Source organism: Centruroides vittatus, unplaced genomic scaffold (assembly GCF_030686945.1).
Source record: "Centruroides vittatus isolate TY-2023 unplaced genomic scaffold, ASM3068694v2 contig_693, whole genome shotgun sequence".
Classification (NCBI taxonomy): domain Eukaryota; kingdom Metazoa; phylum Arthropoda; class Arachnida; order Scorpiones; family Buthidae; genus Centruroides; species Centruroides vittatus.
The window spans coordinates 237,017-247,185 of record NW_027122437.1 but is presented as its reverse complement, the minus strand read 5'-3'; the positions used below and the strand labels follow the sequence as shown (position 1 = coordinate 247,185).

The following is a 10,169-nucleotide window of genomic DNA, read 5'->3' as shown; positions in this document are numbered from 1 at the left end:
CCAAGAAGACACAGCCTGTTCAAAAAACATTTTTGAATCCACCATTTATTTCTTTTACGTGTTCCAGAACACCCTTAGACGATTTTCCCGGCTGTTTTATACAACAGAGGAAAAGTATGGCGATCGGTCAATAATGGCCCCCAAGACTTTTATGTATTTGGACTCGGAAATTTGAAACGTCGAGAAATGCAAAAAAATTCGGAGGTTTGTTTTGTATGCATAGATGTGTGTGTAGATGGGGAAGGACATTGTTCACCATCTTAGAAGCTTAATAACTCCTGTCTTTTTGTCGAAAATTCTGAAATTTTTGAGGGCGATTGAGTGATTAATGCTATATTAAATTCAAAGCAAACCTGTACCTTTAATAACTCACATATGAACCGTTTACTATGAAAATGGTGTGAGTCTATTTTTCTTTGTGTCGAGACATTTAAGAGCAGAAACATCCACAAATTTTTCCAGGGTTGAGGGAAAGCTTTCAGAGAAACAATTACATCAATAAATTTTTATTTAATTTTCTGGGGTTATTTTTCAGTAAGTAAAAAATAAAACAGTCATGGTCGAGAGCAGTACCGCCGTTAGAGCCGGGCAAATGGGCACTTGCCCAGAGCCCGCTCTTAAGAAGTTTAGTTTTTCATTTTTTACGCCATCCCGCTTTTCGCATTAATTTAGTGTAGTGCTCCATAGGAAATATATCGAACCGAAATAATTCTCTGTACAATACTTAGGCATTTACAGCACAGAAATGATGATAATTTTTATAAGAACTATTTTTAGCAATAATAAATAGATCGAGAAATGACTTCTACAAAAGGATTTAAACAAATTGAAGGACTTGGTGCCAAATTTGGTTTTCTTCGTATTTCTATATTTAAGACGATGTACAACCTTATGAATCATTGTATGCATTTAGATTTAGCACTGAGAAATGGTGACAATTGTAATTTAAAGATGACAATTCATTCGATATTAAAATATTAAGGTCAAAAGCGGTCAAAGGTACAACAAGATTGAAAAACACTTGCCTAGAATATGCTGGGACCTCGAGTGAATAAATCACTCAAAACTTTACAAGAAACGATATAATTATATAAAAAAAAATGAAGCTGTAGAATGTTTGTATCATTATTGTAGAAGCAGGAATGTTAAACTAACGCCAGTAAGTTCCATTGTGTTGATTATCTTAATTAAGTAAATGAATAATTTATTTATATAAACATAGGCACCCGCCTAGGCAGATTGTCCATATGTGGCATAGCTGTAATCAAAAGAAACAACTAAATACGTTACAACGTTTTGTTTTGAGCACATAACTTCACGTACATAACAATAACTGTTGAAGGAACCATTTTATTTTTCTTCGAAAAACGAATTAAATGAATAATTTCCAGTTTCTAAACTACACAGCCAATTAATAAAATGACTTCGGGAATGTAACTTGTGTTTAAACAGCATTATTTGTAGAATGTATTTTCATTTGATTGCATTTGATCAGCACAGCTTTACATGCGGATTTAATTTTAAGTACTCTTAAAAAGTTTGCGTAGAATCTAGTATGATGATAATTTACTATTTTCATATTATCATGTATAGTAAAACTTGGCTTTGTGGCCACTCCTGAAATTCCCATGTAAAATTGCACGGGTTTTAATATAAATCATACTTTTACTCTTTCTAGTATTTAAAAATCCCAAATTACTAAAACATGAGGAAATTCCGTTTTAAATATTGAAATAAGAGTTAAACAAGTATTGACTCTTAAATTAATTAGAAATCACCAACATTTACTTAACGGCAGCTGCAGTGTCACGCATTCTATGTCGCTTTAATGTACATAAAGTATGAAAAATATGAATTTTTAAGAACTTTTATAATTTAAATTTTATTTAAAATATTTATTAATATTCGTACACTTTTAAACAAGTATGTAATACTACATGAGATTCTTTTATTTACTTCCTTTTGTGAAAAGAAAATTAATTTTATCAAATAACTTGTTTATATTTATAAAAATCTAATCTTTAGTGTTTATTTATATTTTTAATATTAAAAAGAATGAAAATTTGAGTTAATTTTACATGAAATTATTATACAAACAATCTTTATATATGTATACATTTAAGTTTTCAATTATTATTTAATTCTGTAAGCACTAAAAAGGCCTTTTTGGTCATGCCCGCTGATTATTAACTGTGCCAGGTTCAAAAGGGGTACCATGTATGAGGAATGCCGCCTGACACATCCATAAAGTTTTAGTATTAATATTCAAATTTTGCATAACAGAGCAAGAGTTTTCTTTTTTAAAAAGTCTTTATTTAATGAAATACATTTCTTTCATCAATTATATCTTGCAACATGATAAACAAATTATAATGCTGTCATTTCTTTTACAAAAATTATTTACAAATATTTTACAAAAAGCAACAATAAAAAAAGGATAGTTGATACCTTTTAATAAATATTTTCTTGTATTGCCTCTCTGTACACTATACTACACTCTTTTTCTATAATACTAGAAAAAAAATATATTTTTGAAATTTAATATACAATAAATAGTGATTATTACTTTTACTCCTTTAATGCATTTATTATTAAGGACATAATTTTTTCTTGAATTTCTGATCTTCTTATGATAGGCAAAGAGTCTGAAAACGGCACTAAATTTAACAAAACTGTTCTGTCACCGTCGACTTTGATAAATCACTTAGAGCTTTTGCGAAATGTTCAATTGCCGCTGCAACCCTTTCTCTGCAATTAACTTTTTCTAATAATAAAATGAATATTTTGATAAGTTTGATATTTCTAATATTCTTTACTAGATGTTTTAAAAATCTTTATAACTTTCCTAAGAAAATTCTATAATATCACACTTAAATAATCTCCTGTTTAAGTTGTTTTCCATACAGGTATACCTCGCCTTACATCGGTAATTGGTTCCAGGAGAGGCGACGTAAGTAGAATTTACTTGTCACTAGGCTAAACCACAAATTACCATTTCAGTTCTGTATTTTATGTATAAATGCATTTTTAATAATATGTGGTTTATAAGAATCTATTTTAAGCTTACAAACAAATAAATTTTATACTATGTTAAAAACTAATATAGTACAGAAAAAAATAATCTAAAATTTACGAATACATGTACAGTACATACTATGTAAATGTATGTACATGTTTACAATTTGGTGATGTTTACAGTACATTGCGGACTCTTTATTTGTGAATGTGGTTTCTCTAAGACATTATAAAATAAGATTATTTTTTAAGGTTAAATAACAAATAGAGTTATTAAAATTATTTGCGATAGTAGAAAATAAACTAATTTATGTTAAATTTACCAATATCGAGTGGAGCCGACAACGACGCCAAATGGTAGATGTTGGAACTACCGTGGAAAACGCACTTAAAGACCGCTAAATAAGACGACAACACAGAAACACAGATGTTTTCGTGTTTCGTTCTCTAGGATTTACGATGATTATATTAACATTTACTGTAAATGTACATATTTTAATATGATTTTATGTGCTTTTAACGCTTTTCTAGTTACATTACGACTTCAATATTTGTGGCTGACAGATGTAAAGTCGAATAAAATGACTTAAACATGATTTTTATTTTTCCATATACTTTTTCGACAAACGACGTATAATCGAGAACGACGTAACTCGACGTATACCTGTATTTGAAACACAGCTTGTGTTACCTTTCATGTCAGAGCTAAAAAAATAAAAAGAAAATAAGTTTTTACACAATTCAAATGTTAATTTTTGATTTTGTATATTCATTTTCTAATTAAAAATTTACATTTCTTGTAACTGATCGATTTCTTCATTTAATATTGGTATACAAGTTTCTACGTTTTCTGAAGACTGCTCTTCCATTTGCTTGCACGGAGACTGTTGTCCGTAGGTACTTTCGGACGTCACTTGGCATTCTAACCTTATACTGATATTTATAATTATAAAATTTGGGCATACAGTATGTCATTCAACTAAAATAAAAGTCACAACATTAAATAATTACATACATTATATTAATGTATTATTCGGAGGATATTTAATTTCACTAAAAATATCCACAGTTTCGCTAGAACTATAAAATAAACAACAAAAATATATGAGAAATAACTAAAATAAATTCTTACACTACTTTATTTTACTTTCTTCAATGATTTATTCTACAGAGTAGCAACAATCTCATCCCCATGCATGAAATTGTTTTCTATCTCAGAGAATATCTTAAAAAACTCAGTAGCTGTTGCATTGAATGTTAATCTGATAAATGTGGCATCTAAGTCCAGATTTAAATTATGTGATGATTCATTTTAACGCATTGAGAAAGAAAACTTTTGAATGCTACTTTATAACAGTTAAAAGTCTAAAAGCAGATATCCTGTGCCTTAAGAGGGAAAACCTGGAAATTTACGAGGTACAATTACACCTCTAAACGAGATGATTTTTCAGAGCCGTAAACCATACCCACAGCAGCAAAAATAGTCAAAGGAACCACCATATCTCTACATACAGCTTCGGAAATCAGCCTGCTTCCAGGATGCACACATTTGGGAATCATGTTGCACCGCTAAGACTATTCAGTCCATGTGAGAATGCCAGCTTTGTGTAATCCACTTCACTACTTGATTTTATATAGTTTTACGGGGCATGCAAACTTGGTCTCGTGAATTTGCTGAGGCATGTAGTCATGCGCTTTGGTGTGAGTGATTGCCAGAGGTACTGTACCTGTATAATGGGACACTTGGGAAAGAACCAACTTTGTCTTTGGGTTACCCTTTTCTTAATCCACAAGGGAGAAGTAAGGTTTCATTTTATTTTTAAATTAGTTACTCATTTTAATCACAGAAAACTTTTTTATTGACAACAAAATAAGAATAACAAGCAATTACTTATTGAGACGTCATCACAATGCTGGGCTGCAATTTTTGATCGTATTTTTAATTTATTTAATTTAAAATATATGCCTTGATTTTAGCTGTGTCTCACCCCTGTACATCATACTTTTCCTGTTTACATACAGTTAACAATAAAGTTATATTGGTCATCTATCTAATTCTGTTTAGAGAAAAATATTTGAATTGAAATAATGTGATTCTTGGTGCAAACCAGAAGTTTGTATATAGTTTAATTGGGGCCCTTCGCTCCTAAGCTTTCTATATCTGTTTCCATCTTTCATCTAAGAGCATTCTGGACATTAAGGAATGGTAGACAGAGAATGACAGTGGGAATTTATAGGTCTAACAGTTTTTCAAATTGCAACCAAGAAATATCTGTTCTAGAACCAAGAAATATATTCTAGCACGTCGTGACTGTTTGGTCGAGTACCAAGGTACAGTATCACTGTATTTAATTAACGCAATTTTGATATACATGGTAGCAGTGAGGAATTAGTTAACTGCATTAGTCTGTGTATGTAAATATAAACAGATATTTTCTTGCATAATATATTGTACTGTGCACACAATGCCTTTTTTAATAGTTTGTACCACCCCCTTTTTCATAATCTGCAGGTGCCGTTGAGGATCACTCATACTGAAGCACATGCCTACATGCTTATTCTCCATGCTCTGCGTCAGTCAATCAATGCAGAGCACTGAGAATATGCATTAGTACTGTTTCACAGTAAAAACTGACCTTTGCAGGCAAATATCTCATGAAGGGTCATATGTACAGTATATGTATGGTTCCATTGACTTTTTTTTATACAGATGGAGTCTAAAATTCTGGGGTGATGATGGCAAATCCCTCATCAAAGTTCACATCTTACCAAATGCAATCTTTTACTTGTTAGTAAGGCTTTATTATCGCGGACACAAATAAACCTACACATACCTTCCAGCCTGGACTTGTAACAAAAAAATGAAAGATGTAAAACTGTGAGGCTGAAAGCTATAAAATCATAATGCAAGGCATAAATTGCAGCTTGTTAGCTTATGTGCAAATCTAGATCTACAGCCTTCTAAGAGAAAAAGAATCTGTTACCAACAAAAAAGCTAACTGATATCAAATGAAGAAAGCTGTCACTCTACTGTATACTTTAATGGATATGTTAAGCACCATCACTCACTGCCCTCTTCACTTCTACTTGTTTATGAATATTTTCTTTATGAATGGGTATGTCAAAAACCAATAAATTAACTATAAATACAGAAAAAAATGGATATATATGTATGTACAAATGATGAGGCTTGGACAGGGCCTAATTGTCTGCCTAAATAATGGCTGACTGGCAACATTTCATAACAATGGTTTTATAAAAAGTAAAATTACAATTAAAATTTTAAATTATGTAGGCAACAAATGACTTTTCTTAGGATAGCAAAAAATTTAGAGCTGGTTGTAGTAGTAACATTAGCGAGGTTGAGGCCAAAATTTTCAATGCTAATACGTGTATGTTGAACATTCGACGCCACTTTCTTGTGAGCCTAGAAGTTTGACAATGGCCTTTGGAATGTCGAGCATGATTCCACTGACTTTCCAAAGGCCATTGCCAAACTTCTAGGCTTACAGGAAAGCGGAGCCGAACGTCCGACGTACACGTTTTCGCATTGAAAACTTCAGCCTCAACCTCGCTATTAATTCTGTTGCATCATTAAGAATTTGGTATAATGAAGACAACTCTCCAAGTTTGATTTTTGTGATGAATTATCTCTTTTCATTATATAATAAATAAACTTTAAACATTTTTATGTTACAATGGGCAATCTTTCTATTATATATATCTTTGAAATTCATAAAAATATGTACAAGTCAGGTGTCAATTACCATTGTAGTATCTTTAAGAAATGACAATACAGTCAAACCTGTTTTTATGCGGGGATAGGGACCGCATTAAAAAAGACACATTAAAAAAAATCGCACGAAACTTCACGAATGGCTATAAAAAATAGTTTTCGCAACACAATTAAAAAAATATTTTTTTTATGCGGTCAACAGGGACCGCATAAAAAAAGTCTCACATAGAAAATAACTCAAAACCGTACGAAATAGAATTTATTGACAACAGATGTCAGCACTTGACTACATCGTCTGGTCTATCGTCTGTTTTACATATTTTTGTCCAGGTGGTGTTTTGTTGACTTAAAAACGTAAATTATTTCATTTTTCGCATATTCATGCAATAATATTACTATAATAAGTGCATTTATGCTATAATAAGTTTATTTAGCTATAATAAGTCAACGTGAGACATGACGAATCGCACGAGACTAGTCGCCAACTATACCGCACAAATAAAAAATCGCACAAAAAAAACCGCATAAATTAAAAATTCGCATTAAAAAAATCGCACAAATAAAAATCGCACATAAAAAGTAGCGCATAAGAAAGGTTTGACTGAATATAGTTAACAAGTGTTCGTTCCTTTCCTTAGCGGCCATCCCACTCTTTTTCTTCCCTCCCATTAGCTCTTTCCTGTATTTATCTCAAAGAGATTTCCACTGTATCTTCCAATTGGATTCTTACAATTAATTCATCAATTCTGTTAAATTCAGACATGTGGTAATTGTAAACAATACATTTCAAGTTTAAATTTACCTTAGGTAGCCAAAATGGCGGCTCATCTCTAATTCCAGCAAACAGAAGAAGGGAAACAGTGGGGACGCACGTTCTAACCTAACCTAACCTATTCTAATAAATTACCATAATTATTGCCAACCAAATTATTAAAATAGGTTAGGTTAGGTTAGAATGTGCGTCCCCACTGTTTCCCTTCTTCTGTTTGCTGGAATTAGAAACAAGCCGCCATTTTGGCTACCTAAGGTAAATCTATTTCAAACTGGCAATAATACATACCTGAACGTTTACAAACTGATGAGATTTCTTTCCATGTTGCATATTTTAAAAGTTTGTCCCAATAATTCTTCAATTCAACATTATACAAATAGGGCCTTTTTCTAACTTCCTCTATTAATGCTTCTTAGAATGCTAAATCCGACATTTTGTTTGTGTGCTTCACGTGACTTCAAGTCCATTTCTGATTGGCTGCAGTTCAGTTCATTGGTGCCGACAACAGCACTGCCCGTCATTAATGTATGGCTAATCCTAAAAAAAAAAATAATTAAATCACATTTTGTCCAAACGATACATTAAAACATTTGTTCATCTTTTTAATATCTAGTTACGATTAATATATAATTATATTTAATACTGTAGCATGTCATTGTGTGCACATCTGACAGTAATATTTCTTCTTACCTTGCAAGTGTTGCCAGACATGTCTTGGGTATGGAACTACAAGCTGCTAACTTTAAATTCTGTAGTTTTTGGTTGGTCCAATTTTCAAAATCTGCTTGATCAATTAGCTGACATTTATGGTTCTAATAAACGATATATAAAATGATCTAGTAATAGTCTCTTTAATCCGAAAAATTGAAGAGACTATTACTAGATTACAAGATTAAAGAGACTATTACTAGATCAACATATAATACAGCTACCATAGAAAATTTAATAAGATATATAAAATATATCAGAGTAATTAGGACACAGAGCAGAATTTTCTGTCTAAAGCCACTTTTGCTTACTAGGAGTACAGGGGCTAGTGTTCAGGCAAAGGTCTATATAACAAGGTCAGGACACACATACTGGAGCCGCCATTTTGGGCCTTTTTGATTCGCATGTTTAAAACAAACTTATACGAGCAGTCAGTTTTATACGACATTAATTAAACTAATTTATGCAATTTTAGTTTAATTGATGTCATGTAAAACTGACTGTTCGTATAAGTTTGTTTTAAACATGCGACTCAAAAAAGGCCCAAAATGGCGGCTCCAGTACGCGTGTCCTGACCTTGTTATATAGACCTTGGTTCAGGCCATGGTCTTATGGAGCCACCATTTTGGGATGTTTTGGGATAATGCATGTTTCAAACTTCTACGAAATCAGACTACTTATATCGAAAATCCAAACACAAAATACTTTATTTATTTAATTATTTAGTGCTAATGCCATTTTTACATTTATATTACAGTTAGAAATTTTACAATTTCATGTGAATTCTCAGCACTTGAAATCTCAACATCAAGTGCAAAATTTAAACAAGGGTAGTCATCTATCCATAATTTAATTTCAATAACAGCAATGAAACCGTAATCTCAATTTATGTTTCTTTCTATAGGTACTTCCTTTCCACATGATGACATTTCTCTCATTATTTTGATGATGTTGCAATATCTGCATAATTGAAGTATTTGGCTGGCATCGAAGTATTGCTGTTCATTACTTATTGAGACGTCATCACAATGCTGGGCTGCAATTTTTGATCGTATTTTTAATTTATTTAATTTAAAATATATGCCTTGATTTTAGCTGTGTCTCACCCCTGTACATCATACTTTTCCTGTTTACATACAGTTAACAATAAAGTTATATTGGTCATCTATCTAATTCTGTTTAGAGAAAAATATTTGAATTGAAATAATGTGATTCTTGGTGCAAACCAGAAGTTTGTATATAGTTTAATTGGGGCCCTTCGCTCCTAAGCTTTCTATATCTGTTTCCATCTTTCATCTAAGAGCATTCTGGACATTAAGGAATGGTAGACAGAGAATGACAGTGGGAATTTATAGGTCTAACAGTTTTTCAAATTGCAACCAAGAAATATCTGTTCTAGAACCAAGAAATATATTCTAGCACGTCGTGACTGTTTGGTCGAGTACCAAGGTACAGTATCACTGTATTTAATTAACGCAATTTTGATATACATGGTAGCAGTGAGGAATTAGTTAACTGCATTAGTCTGTGTATGTAAATATAAACAGATATTTTCTTGTATAATATATTGTACTGTGCACACAATGCCTTTTTTAATAGTTTGTACCACCCCCTTTTTCATAATCTGCAGGTGCTGTTGAGGATCACTTATACTGAAGCACATGCCTACATGCTTATTCTCCATGCTCTGCGTCAGTCAATCAATGCAGAGTACTGAGAATATGCATTAGTACTGTTTCACAGTAAAAACTGACCTTCGCAGGCAAATATCTCATAAAGAGTCATATGTACAGTATGTGTATGGTTCCATTGACTTTTTTTATACAGAGGGGGTCTGAAATTCTGGGGTGATGATGGCAAATCCCTCATCAAAGTTCACATCTTACCAAATGCAATCTTTTACTTGTTAGTAAGGCTTTATTATCGCGGACACAAATA

At 32.0% G+C, this 10,169-nt stretch overlaps 1 long non-coding RNA gene across 1 annotated transcript; it reads right to left on the bottom strand.

Annotated features, from left to right (window-relative positions):
• Positions 1 to 2,474: 2,474 nt before the first annotated feature.
• LOC136980319 (uncharacterized) lies at positions 2,475 to 8,357 on the bottom strand. The gene is made up of 3 exons (XR_010881535.1): positions 8,214 to 8,357; positions 7,818 to 8,060; positions 2,475 to 2,512 (listed from the first exon to the last, which is right to left on the bottom strand). It is a non-coding gene; the product is annotated as an uncharacterized lncRNA (long non-coding RNA).
• Between the last annotated feature and the right edge of the window lie 1,812 nt (positions 8,358 to 10,169).